Genomic DNA, 17397 nt, shown 5'->3' on the forward strand with positions numbered 1-17397 from the left:
CAAGGGAACTCTCATCTGGGGACAACAACTGCAGGGAGAACACATATTTTCAGATGAACATGGGAGGGCAGAAGGCTGCCTAATACTGAAGCACCCCCAAACAACAAACCAAATGCAACAACTAGTACAAGCATTCCTGGGGGAAGTTCTGCAGAAGACGGATTTGCATACGGTGATGTCATCCAAGCAGTGGGCCAAAGTTGGCTGGATCCCTCATCTGCATATGAAAAGAGAAAAGGGGTATGCAGGGCATGGCGGCCTTTTGCGGCGCTTGGATGACCCTTAGTTCGCATTAAACACCCCCACCCTCCTTCGGTGTGGGGCTCATGTTGACAATGCCCCAGCCCCTGAAGCATTCAAGCTGATTTCTTACAGCAGCTTGGCACTGTAACAGCTCCAGAGCTGCTCTGTAAGGCAAGTAAAAGGGTGTGTAGTTTGCATTGTGCATTGGAAGGCACAAAGTAAGCAGACAGGAGGAGAAGTCAGGATAGTGCACAAGGGTATAAAAGGGAGGGGCTCAAGAAAAAAGAAGTGGAAACAGACAGCAAACTAGGCTGGAGAGAGACCTGAGACAAAGAGATCTGAATTATACGAGAGCCGACCAGGGGAAACACAAATTATGCAGTCAAGTTTCCCACATTTGGGGAAATCGCAGGGGCAGCACACCCAGAGTGCAATGGGTGAGCCTTGCCCTGGAAGAAGCACCTTCATGATCATAGTATCTCACCTGGCAGGTAAGTAGGAGTTGGGCTTGAGCTGGGGAGGGTCGCTGCTCGGGCACCCCCCTGTCAAGTGAAGGAGATCCAACTGAGGCAGCACAAGGGAACTCTCGAAAGAAGAACAAGGCTAGAGGAAGATCTGAAACAAAGAAATCTGACTTTTACCAGAGCTGACCAGAGGAAAACACAAACACAGTCCCCCACTACCACAAATAATGCAGTCAAGTTACCCACATTTGGGGAAATCACAGGGGTCAGCATACCCAGAATGCAATGAATGAACCTCACCCTGGGAGAATAATCTTCATGACCATGGTATCTCATATGCAAAATAAGTATGATTTGGGATAGGGCTGGGGAGGGCCGCTGCTCAGGCACATCTCTGTCAAGTAAAGGAGATTCAACTGAGGCAGCACAAGGGAACTCTCACCTGGGGACAACAACTGCAGGGAGAACACATATTTTCAGATGAACATGGGAGGGCAGAAGGCTGCCTAATACTGAAGCACCCCCAAACAACAAACCAAATGCAACAACTAGTGCAAGCATTCCTGTTTGTTTCTGAAGCCAACTTTGACCCACTGCTTGGATGACATCACCATATGCAAATCCATCTGCTGCAGGCCTTCCCCCAGGAATGCTTGCACTCTTTATATGAAATCCGAATCTCGCGAGAATCCGACAGCGGGATGATGACATTTTCCCTTGTTCAGGTTTTCCGAGGCAGGCGGGAACAACCGAGCCTGCCTCGGAGGAGGAGTTCGTGGGGTTCGTGGGGAATTCGGTTCTCGGAGAACCGAACCCGCTCCTCTCTACCTTATACCCATCAATTTTTTTTATTTTCAATCTAAGCCCCTGCAGTTTTCTGTAAGCATCTGCTTTGCTATGATGATCAACAAGTCACAAGGGCAAACACTCAGGGCTTGAGGTGTAGATCTTAGGACCAGCTGCTACAAGCATGGCAGAGGTGTCACTATCACTGGTGACACCCAGAGAGGTGGCGAGGGAGATTGTAATGCAGTGCGCGCAGATAAGCAGCGCAATGGTAAAAAGGAGGCATGGTTTCATAGGTAGGGGCGTGGCCTGGTGGCCTGAATCTACATTTTGTTGCTCCGGGTGTCCCGGGGGTTGGGGGCTGCACCGGGGACTAGTGTGTGAGCGGTGCTGGCTCCTGCACAGTGACATGGCATGGCCACTAGAGATGTGCACCGGAAATTTTTCGGGTTTTGTGTTTTGGTTTTGGGTTCGGTTCCGCGGCCGTGTTTTGTGTTCGAACGCATTTTGGCTAAACCTCACCGAATTTTTTTTGTCGGATTCGGGTGTGTTTTGGATTCGGGTGTTTTTTTCAAAAAACCCTAAAAAACAGCTTAAATCATAGAATTTGGGAGTCATTTTGATCCCAAAGTATTATTAACCTCAATAACCATAATTTCCACTAATTTTCAGTCTATTCTTAACACCTCACACCTCACAATATTATTTTTAGTCCTAAAATTTGCACCGAGGTCGCTGGATGACTAAGCTCAGTGACCCAAGTGGCCGACACAAACACCTGGCCCATCTAGGAGTGGCACTGCAGTGTCACGCATGATGGCCCTTCCAAAAAACACTCCCCAAACAGCACATGACGCAAAGAAAAAAAGAGGCGCAATGAGGTAGCTGTGTGACTAAGCTCAGCGACCCAAGTGGCCGACACAAACACCTGGCCCATCTAGGAGTGGCACTGCAGTGTCACGCAGGATGGCCCTTCCAAAAAACACTCCCCAAACAGCACATGACGCAAAGAAAAAAAGAGGCGCAATGAGGTAGCTGTGTGACTAAGCTCAGCGACCCAAGTGGCCGACACAAACACCTGGCCCATCTAGGAGTGGCACTGCAGTGTCACGCAGGATGGCCCTTCCAAAAACACTCCCCAAACAGCACATGACGCAAAGAAAAAAAGAGGCGCAATGAGGTAGCTGTGTGACTAAGCTCAGCGACCCAAGTGGCCGACACAAACACCTGGCCCATCTAGGAGTGGCACTGCAGTGTCACGCAGGATGGCCCTTCCAAAAAACACTCCCCAAACAGCACATGACGCAAAGAAAAAAAGTGGCGCAATGAGGTAGCTGTGTGACTAAGCTCAGCGACCCAAGTGGACGACACAAACACCTGGCCCATCTAGGAGTGTCACTGCAGTGTCACGCAGGATGGCCCTTCCAAAAAACACTCCCCAAACAGCACATGACGCAAAGAAAAAAAGAGGCGCAATGAGGTAGCTGTGTGACTAAGCTCAGCGACCCAAGTGGCCGACACAAACACCTGGCCCATCTAGGAGTGGCACTGCAGTGTCACGCAGGATGGCCCTTCCAAAAAACACTCCCCAAACAGCACATGACGCAAAGAAAAATAAAAGAAAAAAGAGGTGCAAGGTGGAGCACCCTTATGTTGGAAGAGGTGCACCCTTATGTTGTATAAACAGGACATGCACACTTTAACCAACCCATCATTTCAGTGACAGGGTCTGCCACACGACTGTGACTGAAATGACGGGTTGGTTTGGACCCCCACCAAAAAAGAAGCAATAAATCTCTCCTTGCACAAACTGGCTCTATAGAGGCAAGATGTCCACCTCATCATCATCCTCCGATTCATCACCGTGTACATCCCCCTCCTCACAGATTATCAATTCGTCCCCACTGGAATCCACCATCTCAGCTCCCTGTATACTTTGTGGAGGCAATTGCTGCTGGTCAATGTCTCCACGGAGCAATTGATTATAATTCATTTTAATGAACATCATCTTCTCCACATTTTCTGGAAGTAACCTCGTACGCCGATTGCTGACAAGGTGAGCGGCGGCACTAAACACTCTTTCGGAGTACACACTTGTGGGAGGGCAACTTAGGTAGAATAAAGCCAGTTTGTGCAAGGGCCTCCAAATTGCCTCTTTTTCCTGCCAGTATACGTACGGACTGTCTGACGTGCCTACTTGGATGCGGTCACTCATATAATCCTCCACCATTCTTTCAATGGTGAGAGAATCATATGCAGTGACAGTAGACGACATGTCCGTAATCGTTGGCAGGTCCTTCAGTCCGGACCAGATGTCAGCATCAGCAGTCGCTCCAGACTGCCCTGCATCACCGCCAGCGGGTGGGCTCGGAATTCTGAGCCTTTTCCTCGCACCCCCAATTGCGGGAGACTGTGAAGGAGGAGCTGTTGACCGATCAAGTTCCGCTTGACTTGATAATTTTCTCACCAGCAGGTCTTTGAACCCCTGCAGACTTGTGTCTGCCGGAAAGAGAGATACAACGTAGGTTTTAAATCTAGGATCGAGCACGGTGGCCAAAATGTAGTGCTCTGATTTCAACAGATTGACCACCCGTGAATCCTGGTTAAGCGAATGAAGGGCTCCATCCACAAGTCCCACATGCCTAGCGGAATCGCTCTGTCTTAGCTCCTCCTTCAATGTCTCCAGCTTCTTCTGCAAAAGCCTGATGACGGGAATGACCTGACTCAGGCTGGCAGTGTCTGAACTGACTTCACGTGTGGCAAGTTCAAAAGGTTGCAGAACCTTGCACAACGTTGAAATCATTCTCCACTGCGCTTGAGACAGGTGCATTCCACCTCCTATATCGTGGTCAGATGTATAGGCTTGAATGGCCTTTTGCTGCTCCTCCATCCTCTGAAGCATATAGAGGGTTGAATTCCACCTCGTTTCCACTTCTTGCTTCAGATGATGGCAGGGCAGGTTCAGGCGTTTTTGGTGTTGCTCCAGTCTTCTGTACGTGGTGCCTGTACGCCGAAAGTGTCCCGCAATTCTTGTGGCCACCGACAGCATCTCTTGCACGCCCCTGTCGTTTTTTAAATAATTCTGCACCACCAAATTCAAGGTATGTGCAAAACATGGGACGTGCTGGAATTTGCCCAGATATAATGCACGCACAATATTGCTGGCGTTGTCCGATGCCACAAATCCACAGGAGAGTCCAATTGGGGTAAGCCATTCTGTGATGATCTTCCTCAGTTGCCGTAAGAGGTTTTCATCTGTGTGCGTATTCTGGAAAGCGGTGATACAAAGCGTAGCCTGCCTAGGAAAGAGTTGGCGTTTGCGAGATGCTGCTACTGGTGCCGCCGCTGCTGTTCTTGCGGCGGGAGTCAATACATCTACCCAGTGGGCTGTCACAGTCATATAGTCCTGAGTCTGCCCTGCTCCACTTGTCCACATGTCCGTGGTTAAGTGGACATTGGGTACAACTGCATTTTTTAGGACACTGGTGAGTCTTTTTCTGAGGTCTGTGTACATTTTCGGTATCGCCTGCCTAGAGAAATGGAACCTAGATAGTATTTGGTACCGGGGACACAGTACCTCAATCAAGTCTATAGTTGGCTCTGAAGTAATGATGGATACCGGAACCACGTTTCTCACTGCCCAGGATGCCAAGGCCTCAGTTATCCGCTTTGCAGCAGGATGACTGCTGTGATATTTCATCTTCCTCGCAAAGGACTGTTGGACAGTCAATTGCTTGGTGGAAGTAGTAAAAGTGGTCTTACGACTTCCCCTCTGGGATGACCATCGACTCCCAGCAGCAACAACAGCAGCGCCAGCAGCAGTAGGCGTTACACTCAAGGATGCATCGGAGGAATCCCAGGCAGGAGAGAACTCGTCAGAATTGCCAGTGACATGGCCTGCAGGACTATTGGCATTCCTGAGGAAGGAGGAAATTGACACTGAGGGAGTTGGTGGGGTGGTTTGCGTGAGCTTGGTTACAAGAGGAAGGGATTTACTGGTCAGTGGACTGCTTCCGCTGTCGCCCAAAGTTTTTGAACTTGTCACTGACTTATGATGAATGCGCTGCAGGTGACGTATAAGGGAGGATGTTCCGAGGTGGTTAACGTCCTTACCCCTACTTATTACAGCTTGACAAAGGCAACACACGGCTTGACACCTGTTGTCCGCATTTCTGTTGAAATACTTCCACACCGAAGAGCTGATTTTTTTGGTATTTTCACCAGGCATGTCAATGGCCATATTCCTCCCACGGACAACAGGTGTCTCGCCGGGTGCCTGACTTAAACAAACCACCTCACCATCAGAATCCTCCTTGTCAATTTCCTCCCCAGCGCCAGCAACACCCATATTCTCCTCATCCTGGTGTACTTCAACACTGACATCTTCAATCTGACTATCAGGAACTGGACTGCGGGTGCTCCTTCCAGCACTTGCAGGGGGCGTGCAAATGGTGGAAGGTGCATGCTCTTCACGTCCAGTGTTGGGAAGGTCAGGCATCGCAACCGACACAATTGGACTCTCCTTGTGGATTTGTGATTTTGAAGAACGCACAGTTCTTTGCTGTGCTTTTGCCAGCTTAAGTCTTTTCATTTTTCTAGCGAGAGGCTGAGTGCTTCCATCCTCATGTGAAGCTGAACCACTAGCCATGAAGATAGGCCAGGGCCTCAGCCGTTCCTTGCCACTCCGTGTGGTAAATGGCATATTGGCAAGTTTACGCTTCTCCTCCGACGATTTTTATTTAGATTTTTGAGTCATTTTTTTACTGATCTTTTGTGTTTTGGATTTTACATGCTCTGTACTATGACATTGGGCATCGGCCTTGGCAGACGACGTTGATGGAATTTCATCGTCTCGGCCATGACTAGTGGCAGCAGCTTCAGCACGAGGTGGAAGTGGATCTTGATCTTTCCCTATTTTTGGAACCTCAACATTTTTGTTCTCCATATTTTAATAGGCACAACTAAAAGGCACCTCAGGTAAACAATGGAGATGGATGGATACTAGTATACTTATGGATGACGAGTGACTGACGACACAGAGGTAGCTACAGCCGTGGACTACCGTACTGCGTCTGCTAGTATAGAGATGATAATTAATGATATAAAAAAAAATATATATATAACTACTGTAGGTATATATAATATAATGACGGACCTGGTGGACACTGTCAGCAGACTGCTAAACTACTAGTATGAAGAAGATAGAAAAAAACTTCCACCACAGGTAGGTAGGTATACAATTATGGACGAGCACTGACGACACAGAGATAGCCACAGCCGTGGCCTACCGTACTGCGTCTGCTAGTATAGAGATGATAATTAATGATATAAAAAAAAATATATATAACTACTGTAGGTATATATAATATAATGACGGACCTGGTGGACACTGTCAGCAGACTGCTAAACTACTAGTATGAAGAAGATAGAAAAAAAAAACCACCACAGTTAGGTATACAATTATGGACGAGTGACGACACAGAGGTAGGTACAGCCGTGGACTACCGTACTGCGTCTGCTAATATAGATAATATACTAAATATATTACTACTGTAGGTATATAATATAATGACGGACCTGGTGGACACTGTCAGCAGACTCCTAAACTACTAGTATGAAGAAGATAGAAAAAAAAAACCCACCACAGGTAGGTATACAATTATGGACGAGCACTGACGACACAGAGGTAGGTACAGCCGTGGACTACCGTACTGCATCTGCTAGTATAGATAATATAATAAATATATTACTACTGTAGGTATATAATATAATGACGGACCTGGTGGACACTGTCAGCAGACTGCTAAACTGCTTGTATGAAGAAGATAAAAAAAAAACCCCACCACAGGTAGGTAGGTATACAATTATGGACGAGCACTGACGACACAGAGATAGCCACAGCCGTGGACTACCGTACTGCGTCTGCTAGTATAGATAATATAATAAATATATTACTACTGTAGGTATATAATATAATGATGGACCTGGTGGACACTGTCAGTAGACTCCTAAACTACTAGTATGAAGAAGATAGAAAAAAAAAAACCACCACAGGTAGGTAGGTATACAATTATGGACGAGCACTGACGACACAGAGATAGCCACAGCCGTGGACTACCGTACTGCGTCTGCTAATATAGAGATGATAAAGATGAAAAAAAAAATATAACACTACTGCAGGTAAATATTTATATAATATATGTATGACGGACCTGCTGGACACTGTCAGCAGAATGCATTTATAGAATAAAAAAAAAACACCACAGGAGTGTTTAACTTTTTCAGGCAGACAATATACTGGTGGTCACACTGGCAGCAAAAGTGTGCACTGTACTCCTGCTATAACTGCTCCCCAGTCTCCCCCACAATTAAGCTGTGTGAGCAGTGAGCACTCAGCACAGTCAGATATACATAGATGATATATCATGCAGCACACTGAGGCTGAGCACAGATATGGTATGTGTATCGTTTTTTTTCAGGCAGAGAACGGATTATAAATAATAAAACTGGTGGTCACTATCAGCAAAACTCTGCACTACTGAGTACTCCTGACAAGTTCAACTGCTCCCCAAATTAGTAGTAAATCAAATGTCACTCGTCTCTATCTTCTAATCTAAACGGAGAGGACGCCAGCCACGTCCTCTCCCTATCAATCTCAATGCACGTGTGAAAATGGCGGCGACGCGCGGCTCCTTATATAGAATCCAAGTCTCGTGAGAATCCTACAGCGGGATGATGACGTTCGGGCGCGCTCGGGTTAACCGAGCAAGGCGAGAGGATCCGAGTCTGCTCGGACCCGAGCAAAAAAGGGTGAAGTTCGGGCGGGTTCGGATTCCGAGGAACCGAACCCGCTCATCTCTTATGGCCACCCAGCATGACGCCTCCCTTCTTGACCATGCTGTAATTGCAGTCGCAATGCAGTTCAGCGTGATCATAAAAAATGGTGTAGCCTCCTGCTGGTGCAGACTGTATGTGCGCGCAGGAAGCCGCCACCATTTTTGTGATCACAGCGGCTGAATGTGATGTCATACAGCTGCTGTGACCACGCCCCCTGTGTCTCCTCCATTGCAGACCCCATTTTGAAGCCTTGCCCCCGCACCGCTCCATCCCTGACTTGGAAATGGAGTGTTGCTGACCCCCCTCTCCCCCCCTGCCCCGATTGACAGGCAGAGGCGATCGCATTCTCTGCGGGGTGCCGCAGAAAATGCAGGCACATGCGTATGCTCTTAGCAATTTTTGCAGTTGGATCACTTATTGTGATTGCAATCCAACCTGAATCAGGCCCTATTACCTATCACAATGCGCTGCGGGCAGTACAAAATTGGTTTAATATAGGAGAAAAACCCCCAGACCTGTGCTCCTTAACTGTACCTGGTGGCTAGTGGAGCGGCTGCCCAGTAATCAGTGTCCACGCCAGTGCGCACACGGTCCACCCCCTACGGCCACGCTCCCCTTCATCAGCGGCCTCGTGATCCGGAAGGGCGGTGTGTGTGTGACTGACCTTAGGAAGAAACCGGAGCCTCCGCTGCAGTGACCCAGCAACCAGGGCACGGGAGTATACAGCGCCGCTGGGAGTGATGAAGCTGCAGTAAAGATGTCTATTAGACCTAGCCTGCTGCAGCCCTTGTAGATTCTCATAAAACAAGTTCTTCTTTTCTTGTCAAAATGAATAGCTAAGAATTGGCTTCCTGAGGCAGGCCCCTGTTAAGTGGCCTGCTACTGAAGGCACCAACTACAAACTGAGCTCCCTGTTCATGGAAGCGGGGTTATAGAGGAGGATGCGCTGAGCATCTTGGGAACAGTCAAAAGCTTTGAGTCGGTTGGTGCCTCAGATCAAGATCCTACTCTACACCCCAATGTGAATCCTTGTGGAGTCCTGTGTACCCCACAGAAGAAATTAATGTGTCACACCCATTGGCAGCAACCTTAGAATAGTTGCTGATGGGCACAATTGAGAAAGGAAGGGGGGGGGACATTTGAATCCAGCACATAGATGCAATTCAAATATGTAATTTGTACCTTCCTATTTTAAAATATAATGGATGAACTTCACCCTGTGAGAACAATCTTCATGATCAAGAGATCTCATATGCAAAATAAGTATGAGTTGGGATAGGGCTGGGGAGGGTGGCTGCTCGGGCAGCCCCTCCCCCATCAAGTTAAGGAGATTCAACTGAGGAAGCACAAGGGAACTCTCGTCTGGGGACAACAACTGCAGGGAGACCACATCTTTTCAGATGAACATGGGAGGGCGGAAGGCTGCCTAATACTGAAGCACCATCAAATATCAAACCATATGCAACAACTAGTACAAGCATTCCTGGGGGAAGGTCTGCAGCAGACGGATTTGCATACGGTGATGTCATCCAAGCAGTGGGCCAAAGTTGGCTGGAACCCTCATCTGCATATGAAAAGAGAAAAGGGGCATGCAGGGCATGGCGGCCTTTTGCGGTGCTTGGATGACCCCTAGTTCGCATTAAACACCCCCACCCTCCTTTGGTGTGGGGCTCATGTTGGCTATGCCCCAGCCCCTGAAGCATTCAAGCTGATTTCTTGCAGCAGCTGGGCACTGTAACAGCTCCAGAGCTGCTCTGTAAGGCAACTAAAAGGGTGTGGGCCCTGCAGCACTACCTGTAGTTCGCATTGTGCGTTGGAAGGCACAAAGTAAGCAGACGGGAGAAGTCAGGATAGTGCGCAAGGGCATAGAAGGGAGTGGCTCCAGAAAAGAGAAGTGGAAACAGACAGCAAACTAGGCTGGAGAGAGACCTGAGACAAAGAGATCTGAATTATACGAGAGCCGACCAGGGGAAACACAAATTATGCAATCAAGTTTCCCACATTTGGGGAAATCACAGGAGCAGCACACCCAGAGTGCAATGGGTGAGCCTTGCCCTGGGAGAAGCACCTTCATGATCATAGTATCTCACCTGGCAGGTAAGTAGGAGTTGGGCTAGAGCTGGGGAGGGTCACTGCTCGGGCACCCCCCTGTCAAGTGAAGGAGATCCAACTGAGGCAGCACAAGGGAACTCTCGAAAGAAGAACAAGGCTAGAGGAATATATGAGACAAAGAAATCTGACTTTTACCAGAGCTGACCAGAGGAAAACACAAACACAGTCCCCCACTACCACAAAAAATGCAGGCGAGTTTCCCACATTTGGGGAAATCACAGGGGTCAGCATACCCAGAATGCAATGAATGAACCTCACCCTGGGTGAACAATCTTCATGACCATGGTGTCTCCTATGCAAAATAAGTATGATTTGGGATAGGGCTGGGAGGGCCGCTGCTCAGGCACATCTCTGTCAAGTAAAGGAGATTCAACTGAGGCAGCACAAGGGAACTCTCATCTGGGGACAACAACTGCAGGGAGAACACATATTTTCAGATGAACATGGGAGGGCAGAAGGCTGCCTAATACTGAAGCACCCCCAAACAACAAACCAAATGCAACAACTAGTGCAAGCATTCCTGGGGCAAGGCCTGCAGCAGATGGATTTGCATATGGTGATGTCATCCAAGCAGTGGGTCAAAGTTGGCTTCAACCCTCATCTGCATATGAAAAGAGAAAAGGGGCGTGCAGGGCATGGCGGCCTTTTGCGGTGCTTGGATTACCCCTAGTTCGCATTAAACACCCCCACCCACCTTTGGTGTGGGGCTCATGTTGGCCATGCCCCATCCCCTGAAGCATTCAAGCTGATTTCTTGCAGCAGCTGGGCACTGTAACAGCTCCAGAGCTGCTCTTTAAGGCAAGTAAAAGATTGTGTGGGCCCTGCAGCACTACCTGTAGTTTGCATTGTGCATTGGAAGGCACAAAGTAAGCAGACGGGAGGAGAAGTCAGGATAGTGCACAAGGGTATAGAAGGGAGGGGCTCAAGATAAAAGAAGTGGAAACAGACAGCAAACTAGGCTGGAGAAAGACCTGAGACAAACAGATCTGAATTATACGAGAGCCGACCAGAGGAAACACAAATTATGCAGTCAAGTGTCCCACATTTGGGGAAATCGTAGGAGCAGCACACCCAGAGTGCAATGGGTGAGCCTTGCCCTGGGAGAAGCACCTTCCTGATCATAGTATCTCACCTGGCAGGTAAGTAGGAGTTGGGCTAGAGCTGGGGAGGGTCGCTGCTCGGGCACCCCCCTGTCAAGTGAAGGAGATCCACCTGAGGCAGCACAAGGGAACTCTCGAAAGAAGAACAAGGCTAGAGGAAAATCTGAGACAAAGAAATCTGAGTTTTAACAGAGCTGACCAGAGGAAAGCACAAACACAGTCCCCCACTACCACAAATAATGCAGTCGAGTTTCCCACATTTGGGTAAATCACAGGGGTCAGCATACCCAAAATGCAATGAATGAACCTCACCCTGGGAGAACAATCTTCATGACCATGGTATCTCCTATGCAAAATAAGTATGATTTGGGATAGGGCTGGGGAGGGCCGCTGCTCATGCACATCTCTGTCAAGTAAAGGAGATTCAACTGAGGCAGCACAAGGGAACTCTCATCTGGGGACAACAACTGCAGGGAGAACACATATTTTCAGATGAACATGGGAGGGCAGAAGGCTGCCTAATACTGAAGCACCCCCAAACAACAAACCAAATGCAACAACTAGTGCAAGCATTCCTGGGGGAAGTTCTGCAGAAGACGGATTTGCATACGGTGATGTCATCCAAGCAGTGGGCCAAAGTTGGCTGGAACCCTCATCTGCATATGAAAAGAGAAAAGGGGTATGCAGGGCATGGCGGCCTTTTGCGGCGCTTGGATGACCCTTAGTTCGCATTAAACACCCCCACCCTCCTTCGGTGTGGGGCTCATGTTGGCCATGCCCCATCCCCTGAAGCATTCAAGCTGATTTCTTGCAGCAGCTTGGCACTGTATCAGCTCCAGAGCTGCTCTGTAAGGCAAGTAAAAGGGTGTGGGCCCTGCAGCACTACCTGTAGTTTGCATTGTGCATTGGAAGGCACAAAGTAAGCAGACAGGAGGAGAAGTCAGGATAGTGCACAAGGGTATAAAAGCGAGTTTCCCACATTTGGGAAAATCACAGGGGTCAGCATACCCAGAATGCAATGAATGAACCTCACCCTGGGAGAACAATCTTCATGACCATGGTATCTCCTATGCAAAATAAGTATGATTTGGGATAGGGCTGGGGAGGGCCGCTGCTCAGGCACATCTCTGTCAAGTAAAGGAGATTCAACTGAGGCAGCACAAGGGAACTCTCATCTGGGGACAACAACTGCAGGGAGAACACATATTTTCAGATAAAAATCTTGGTCATGCTCTGGTTTCTCTTCAGAACGAACAAATCTTTCGCCTTTTATTAAAGATTTCCGTGGAGAGGAGCAAAACCGAGTTTTATCTCAATTTTTGCATGCCCCATCTTTTTGGGGTTTCTTTTATCGGTTTAAAGATAGAATGAGTGTGCTTTAATGTAAGCTCATTTGCATAGAAATGACAGTAAATGTTTGTTTCTTTTCAAACAGAACTTTCTTGACCATGCTACTTGCTTGAAAGATCTGGGAGCACATGGAATACAGTACAAACCATGCTTATAGCAAGGAGAAGCCAGGTGAGAAATCTGCTTACTTTCAAGTTGGGCGCTCACTTTGATCTGAATGAGGACTGCTGGCACAGCATTTAGGCGACAGGTGGAATCTTGGTCATGCTCTGGTTTCTCTTCAGAACGAACAAATCTTTCGCCTTTTATTAAAGATTTCTGTGGAGAGGAGCAAAACTGAGTTTTATCTCAATTTTTGCATGCCCCATATTATTGGGGTTTCTTTTATCAGTTTCTTGTTAGCTTTAATGTAAGTTTATTTGCATAACAATGACTATAAATGTCTGTTTCTTTTCAAGCAGAACTTTCTTGACCATTCTAATTGCTTGAAAGATCTGGGAGCACATGGAAAAGAGTACAAACCATGCTTATAGCAAGGGGAAGCCTGGTGAGAAATCTGCTTTCTTTCTTTCAAATTGGGTGCTCACTTTGCGCTGAATGAGGACTGCTGGCATGGCACTCAGGCGACAGGTGGAATCTTAGTCATACTCTGGTTTCTCTTCAAAACAAACAGATCTTTCGCCTTTTACTAAAGATTTCCGTGGAGAGGAGCAAAACTGAGTTTTATCTCAATTTTTGCATGCTCCGTCTTATTGGGGTTTCTTTTATCGGTTTAAAGATAGAACGAGTGTGCTTTAATGTAAGCTCATTTGCATAGAAATGACAGTAAATGTTTGTTTCTTTTCAAACAGAACTTTCTTGACTATACTAAATGCTTGAAAGATCTGGGAGCACATGGAAAAGAGTACAAACCATGTTTATAGCAAGGGGAAGCCTGGTGAGAAATCTGCTTTCTTTCTTTCAAATTGGGTGCTCACTTTGAGCTGAATGAGGACTGCTGGCATGGCACTCAGGCGACAGGTGGAATCTTGGTCATGTTCTGGTTTCTCTTCAGAACGAACAAATCGTTCGCCTTTTACTAAAGATTTCCGTGGAGAGGAGCAAAACTGAGTTTTATCTCAATTTTTGCATGCCCCATCTTATTGTGATTTTATTTTATCGGTTTAAAGATAGAACGAGTGTGCTTTAATGTAAGCTCATTTGCATAGAAATGACAGTAAATGTTTGTTTCTTTTCAAACAGTACTTTCTTGACCACACTAATTGCTTGAAAGATCTGGGAGCACATGGAAAAGAGTACAAACCATGTTTATAGCAAGGGGAAGCCTGGTGAGAAATCTGCTTTCTTTCTTTCAAATTGGGTGCTCACTTTGAGCTGAATGAGGATTGCTGGCATGGCACTCAGGCGACAGGTGGAATCTTGGTCATGCTCTGGTTTCTCTTCAAAACGAACAGATCTTTCGCCTTTTACTAAAGATTTCCGTGGAGAGGAGCAAAACTGAGTTTTATCTCAATTTTTGCATGCTCCGTCTTATTGGGGTTTCTTTTATCGGTTTAAAGATAGAACGAGTGTGCTTTAATGTAAGCTCATTTGCATAGAAATGACAGTAAATGTTTGTTTCTTTTCAAACAGAACTTTCTTGACTATACTAATTGCTTGAAAGATCTGGGAGCACATGGAAAAGAGTACAAACCATGTTTATAGCAAGGGGAAGCCTGGTGAGAAATCTGCTTTCTTTCTTTCAAATTGGGTGCTCACTTTGAGCTGAATGAGGACTGCTGGCATGGCACTCAGGCGACAGGTGGAATCTTGGTCATGTTCTGGTTTCTCTTCAGAACGAACAAATCTTTCGCCTTTTACTAAAGATTTCCGTGGAGAGGAGCAAAACTGAGTTTTATCTCAATTTTTGCATGCCCCATCTTATTGGGGTTTTATTTTATCGGTTTAAAGATAGAACGAGTGTGCTTTAATGTAAGCTCATTTGCATAGAAATGACAGTAAATGTTTGTTTCTTTTCAAACAGAACTTTCTTGACCACACTAATTGCTTGAAAGATCTGGGAGCACATGGAAAAGAGTACAAACCATGTTTATAGCAAGGGGAAGCCTGGTGAGAAATCTGCTTTCTTTCATTCAAATTGGGTGCTCACTTTCAGCTGAATGAGAACTGCTGGCATGGCACTCAGGCGACAGGTGGAATCTTGGTCATGCTCTGGTTTCTCTTCAGAACTAACAAATATTTCGCCTTTTATTAAAGATTTCCGTGGAGAGGAGCAAAACTGAGTTTTATCTCAATTTTTGCATGCCCCATATTATTGGGGTTTCTTTTATCAGTTTAAAGACAGAACGAGTGTGCTTTCTTGTTAGCTTTAATGTAAGTTTATTTGCATAACAATGACAGTAAATGTTGTTTCTTTTCAAACAGAACTTTCTTGACCATGCTACTTGCTTAAAGGTCTGGGAGCACATGGAAAACAGTACAAACCATGCAGTATCACAAGAGCCTTTATTTGATCTTTCATGAAGATAGAGCAGAATTGAGGACACGTCAACAATTTCTGCCGAAGGTGGTTCATCTTTCCACATGGTGCCTTTGGCCACTGACACCTTCGTTGAGTCAAAGTCTCTGGCTGTGGTCAGAACTTTGAAAATGTATGTCACCAGAACGGTTCAGATTAGGAAAACAGAGGCTCTGTTTGTCCTGTATGCTCCCAACAGGATTTGGTGTCCTGCTTCCATGCAGACCATTATGCGCTGGATCTGTGGTAAGATTCAGCATGCTCGTTCCACGGCAGGATTGCCGTTACTGAAGTAGGTGAAGACCCATTCTACTAGAAAGGTGGGTTCATCCTTGGCAGCTGGTCGGGGAGTCTCGGCATTGCAACTTTGCCGAGCAGCTATTTAGTAAACACTTTTGCTAAGTTTTACAAGTTTGATACCTTGGCTGATGATAACCTTAAGTTGGGTCATTCGGTGCTGCAGAGTCGTACGCACTCTCCCACCCGTTCAAGAGCTTTGGTATAACCCCATGGTTCTTAATGTGACCCCAGCATCCTCTAGGTCGTATGAGAAAATAGGATTTTAATACCTACCGGTAAATCCTTTTCTCTTAGTCTGTAGAGGATGCTGGGCACCCGTCCCAGTCCATACTGTGTCTGCAGTTATTACTTGTGGTTATACACATGTTGTGTTATGGTTCTGGTCAGCTTTTTGCTGCAATTGTTCATGCCGTTGGCTTGTGTTCTGTTGAATGCCACGTTCTGCGGCATGTTTAAGGTGTGAGCTGGTAAGATGCTCACCTTAGTTTAACAATAAATCCTTTCCTCGAAATGTCCGTCTCCCTGGGCACAGTTCCTATAACTGGAGTCTGGAGGAGGGGCATAGAGGGAGGAGCCAGTTCACACCCTTTGAAAGTCTTAAAGTGCCCATGTCTCTTGCGGATCCCGTCTATACCCCATGGTTCTTAATGTGACCCCAGCATCCTCTACGGACTAAGAGAAAAGAATGCCCTTGCGCACTATCCTGACTTCTCCTCCCGTCTGCTTACTTTGTGCCTTCCAACGCACAATGCGAACTACAGGTGGTGCTGCAGGGCCCACACCCTTTTACTTGCCTTACAGAACAGCTCTGGAGCTGTTACAGTGCCCAGCTGCTGCAAGAAATCAGCTTGAATGCTTCAGGGGATGGGGCATGGCCAACATGAGCCCCACACCAAAGGAGGGTGGGGGTGTTTAATGTGAACTAGGGGTCATCCAAGCACTGCAAAAGGCCGCCATGCCCTGCATGCCCCTTTTCTCTTTTCATATGCAGATGAGGGTTCCAGTCAACTTTGGCCCACTGCTTGGATAACATCACCGTATGCAAATCCGTCTGCTGCAGACCTTCCCCCAGGAATGCTTGTACTAGTTGTTGCATATGGTGCTTCAGTATTAGGCAGCCTTCCGCCCTCCCATGTTCATCTGAAAAGATGTGGTCTCCCTGCAGTTGTTGTCCCCAGACGAGAGTTCCCTTGTGCTTCCTCAGTTGAATCTCCTTAACTTGACGGGGGAGGTGCTGCCCGAGCAGCCCTCCCCAGCCCTATCCCAACTCATATTTATTTTGCATATGAGATCTCTTGATCATGAAGATTGTTCTCACAGGGTGAGGTTCATCCATTATATTTTAAAATAGGAAGGTACGAATTACATATTTGAATTGCATCTATGTGCTGGATTCAAATGTCCCCCCCCCCCTTCCTTTCTCAATTGTGCCCGTCAGCAGCTATTCTAAGGTTGCTGCCAATGGGTGTGACACATTAATTTCTTCTGTGGGGTACACTGGACTCCACAAGGATTCACATTGGGGTGTAGAGTAGGATCTTGATCTGAGGCACCAACCGGCTCAAAGCTTTTGCCTGTTCCCAAGAAGCTCAGTGCATTCTCCTCTATAACCCCGCTTCCATGAACAGGGAGCTCAGTTTGTAGTTGGTGCCTTCAGTAGCAGGCCAATTAACAGGGGCCTGCCTCA

General features: G+C 47.1%; 13 non-coding genes and 1 pseudogene across 13 annotated transcripts; 7 read left to right on the forward strand and 7 right to left on the reverse strand.

Annotated features, from left to right (window-relative positions):
- Nucleotides 1-579: 579 nt before the first annotated feature.
- Nucleotides 580-742, reverse strand: LOC135025632 (U1 spliceosomal RNA). Its single transcript, XR_010222365.1, has one exon. It is a non-coding gene; the product is annotated as a U1 spliceosomal RNA (small nuclear RNA).
- A 152-nt stretch (nt 743-894) lies between these two features.
- On the reverse strand, nt 895-1058 carry LOC135025575 (U1 spliceosomal RNA). Its single transcript, XR_010222310.1, has one exon. It is a non-coding gene; the product is annotated as a U1 spliceosomal RNA (small nuclear RNA).
- Nucleotides 1059-10272: 9214 nt separating this feature from the next.
- On the reverse strand, nt 10273-10435 carry LOC135025653 (U1 spliceosomal RNA). The gene has a single exon (XR_010222386.1). It is a non-coding gene; the product is annotated as a U1 spliceosomal RNA (small nuclear RNA).
- A 152-nt stretch (nt 10436-10587) lies between these two features.
- LOC135025563 (U1 spliceosomal RNA) lies at nt 10588-10751 on the reverse strand. Its single transcript, XR_010222299.1, has one exon. It is a non-coding gene; the product is annotated as a U1 spliceosomal RNA (small nuclear RNA).
- A 675-nt stretch (nt 10752-11426) lies between these two features.
- On the reverse strand, nt 11427-11589 carry LOC135025621 (U1 spliceosomal RNA). The gene has a single exon (XR_010222355.1). It is a non-coding gene; the product is annotated as a U1 spliceosomal RNA (small nuclear RNA).
- Nucleotides 11590-11741: 152 nt separating this feature from the next.
- On the reverse strand, nt 11742-11905 carry LOC135025537 (U1 spliceosomal RNA). Its single transcript, XR_010222273.1, has one exon. It is a non-coding gene; the product is annotated as a U1 spliceosomal RNA (small nuclear RNA).
- A 593-nt stretch (nt 11906-12498) lies between these two features.
- On the reverse strand, nt 12499-12626 carry LOC135025691 (U1 spliceosomal RNA; annotated as a pseudogene).
- Nucleotides 12627-12770: 144 nt separating this feature from the next.
- Nucleotides 12771-12886, forward strand: LOC135025718 (U5 spliceosomal RNA). The gene has a single exon (XR_010222440.1). It is a non-coding gene; the product is annotated as a U5 spliceosomal RNA (small nuclear RNA).
- A 270-nt stretch (nt 12887-13156) lies between these two features.
- LOC135025731 (U5 spliceosomal RNA) lies at nt 13157-13272 on the forward strand. The gene has a single exon (XR_010222453.1). It is a non-coding gene; the product is annotated as a U5 spliceosomal RNA (small nuclear RNA).
- A 264-nt stretch (nt 13273-13536) lies between these two features.
- Nucleotides 13537-13652, forward strand: LOC135025722 (U5 spliceosomal RNA). Its single transcript, XR_010222444.1, has one exon. It is a non-coding gene; the product is annotated as a U5 spliceosomal RNA (small nuclear RNA).
- Nucleotides 13653-13926: 274 nt separating this feature from the next.
- LOC135025751 (U5 spliceosomal RNA) lies at nt 13927-14042 on the forward strand. Its single transcript, XR_010222473.1, has one exon. It is a non-coding gene; the product is annotated as a U5 spliceosomal RNA (small nuclear RNA).
- Nucleotides 14043-14317: 275 nt separating this feature from the next.
- LOC135025720 (U5 spliceosomal RNA) lies at nt 14318-14433 on the forward strand. The gene has a single exon (XR_010222442.1). It is a non-coding gene; the product is annotated as a U5 spliceosomal RNA (small nuclear RNA).
- Nucleotides 14434-14707: 274 nt separating this feature from the next.
- LOC135025703 (U5 spliceosomal RNA) lies at nt 14708-14823 on the forward strand. The gene has a single exon (XR_010222425.1). It is a non-coding gene; the product is annotated as a U5 spliceosomal RNA (small nuclear RNA).
- A 275-nt stretch (nt 14824-15098) lies between these two features.
- Nucleotides 15099-15214, forward strand: LOC135025742 (U5 spliceosomal RNA). The gene has a single exon (XR_010222464.1). It is a non-coding gene; the product is annotated as a U5 spliceosomal RNA (small nuclear RNA).
- The last annotated feature ends 2183 nt before the right edge of the window (nt 15215-17397 follow it).

The sequence above is a fragment of the Pseudophryne corroboree genome, unplaced genomic scaffold, assembly GCF_028390025.1.
Source record: "Pseudophryne corroboree isolate aPseCor3 unplaced genomic scaffold, aPseCor3.hap2 scaffold_423, whole genome shotgun sequence".
In the NCBI taxonomy this organism is placed as follows: domain Eukaryota; kingdom Metazoa; phylum Chordata; class Amphibia; order Anura; family Myobatrachidae; genus Pseudophryne; species Pseudophryne corroboree.